We start from the raw sequence: 2,115 nt of genomic DNA on the forward strand, positions 1-2,115 counted from the left end.
GGGACTGATCCCTAATGACAACATGTCCATACGTTTTCTTTGTATATTGTGTGTTCCTCATTTTCATAGTAGTTGAATTTATTTCTGCTGAGTCATTATGTTTTTCTTGGTTTTTATTTTGAAATATGGAATGGTTAGACTTCTTTGTGGTTATCTTAATATTTACCCCTATTTTTCTAAGTAAGAACCTAACTTGTATCGTCCTATATCACCTTGTTTTCCTCTCCATATGGAAGATCTATGCCTCCTGTATTTAGTCCCTCTTTTGTGATTTTTGTAATCTTTTACATAATGACTTCAATGATTCCCTGTTTTGAGCATTTTTTTCTTTTTTAAATTAATCTTATTTTGTTTTTCTGTTTTCCCTATTTGAGTTGATATCAGGATGTTCTGTTCTGTGACCTTGTGTTGTGTTGGTATCTGATATTATTGATTTTCTGACCAAAGAATTTCCTTTAGTAATTCTTTTTTTTTTTTTTAAAGGAATTTTCCATCTGACTTTATTTTCAAATACACTTTCTTTTTTAAAAAACCGATACACTTTCTGCAGAGATGACAAATATCAGTATTAGGAAATCCAATTATACAAAAAATAGTACCTCTAGTCTGGGGTAGATATATTTATTTTTGGTAACATACGTTAAGTGGCACTAATTACACTAACATGACCACGGAAGTGTAACTTTGCCACGGCTGCGTGGACTTGGGCCTTTCCGACTGAGCACATTTTCAAAAAACTGGATACCCACTTAAGAGCTATGCTAGTGAGACGCATTTAGGAGGAGTGTCCTGAAGTGGAGACTCACCAGAATATCTTGCAGCTGACAGGTAATAGGCAGGACATGTTAGTTATAAAGTAGTTAGAGCCTAATTCACAAAAGTTACCAACTTTTTTTCTTTCTAGAAAGAAGCAAGAAGTTAAGAAATTCCTTGAATTAGTGCCTGGTGTGTCAGGTGGGAGTGCAGAGGAGGGCTGTTAGAGCAGTGTCAGAGGGGCCCTGGTGGGCCAGAGGGGTTGGACATCATTAATAATCATGGTTGGCTTCTAAATACGGGTAGCAAGATGACTTCTGATTTGTAATCTTAGGTAAACTATAGATAAATGAAAAAGGCCAGTAATCATACACTAAGATTAATAAACTGCACTTCAAAATTAACTGCATGAGGGCTGTGCTTGCAGCGAGGTTTCACAAGACAAGGCACCCAGATTTTTTCTTCCCACGCCTGGCTTGCATAGCCGCTCTCATGGCCATTTCAAAAACCTCCCTCACTCCCTCTTTGGTATTTGCTGAACACTCCATGTACACAAAAGCACCAATCCTGGTTGCCATATCCCTGCCTTCTTCAGGTTATACTGGATCCTGATTCGTCTTGGCTAGCTCCCGCCTTGTGTGCTCATCATTCCGCAGGTCCTTCTCGTTCCCAACCAGGAGGATGGGCACATTGGGACAGAAATGCTTGACTTCTGGGGTTCATTTTTCTGCTATGTTTTCTAAACTATCAGGGCTGTTGATGGAGAAACACATCGATATAACATCAGTGTCCAGGTAGGAGAAGGGCCTCAGACACTCATAGTCTTCTTGCCCAGCTGTGTCCCACAAAGCCACCTCTACCTGCTTTCCATCCACTTCAATATCTGCCACATAGTTCTCAAACACTGTGGCCACATACACCTCGGGGAACTGATCCGTGCTGAAGACTCTGAGCAAGTAGGTCTTGCCACAAGCTCCATCACCAACAATCACCAATTTCTTCATGATGGCAGCCATCACTTACAAATGTGCTGTGAGATGCCCAGCATGTGTGGCAGAAGTTCTACAAAGTACCTTGAACTTCTCAGGTGAAAGGCACTTTGGTGGCGACTCCGAGTCTGGCCTCTTCGTGAGGAGGACTCCATTCCGTGAGTCATGAGCTCAGACGCACTGGCTGGTCGCTGAGGAGGCGGTGGCTGACTAAGGAGAGAGCTGCGGAAGGACGGCAGGTGGCGGGTGGAGAGCTCGACCGAGCGAGGGCGGGCAGTGGTGGGAGGGCAGGGAGCGATGCCTCCTTTCGTAATTCTTGTAGCTTTGGTTTGGTTTTCGTAAATTCTCTAAAAATAAATAAATAAATAAGCTT

General features: G+C 42.1%; 1 pseudogene; it reads right to left on the reverse strand.

The window, feature by feature from the left end:
- Positions 1–709: 709 nt before the first annotated feature.
- On the reverse strand, positions 710–1,769 carry LOC135227200 (transforming protein RhoA-like; annotated as a pseudogene).
- Positions 1,770–2,115: the final 346 nt, after the last annotated feature.

The sequence above is a fragment of the Loxodonta africana genome, chromosome 9, assembly GCF_030014295.1.
Source record: "Loxodonta africana isolate mLoxAfr1 chromosome 9, mLoxAfr1.hap2, whole genome shotgun sequence".
Classification (NCBI taxonomy): Eukaryota; Metazoa; Chordata; class Mammalia; order Proboscidea; family Elephantidae; genus Loxodonta; species Loxodonta africana.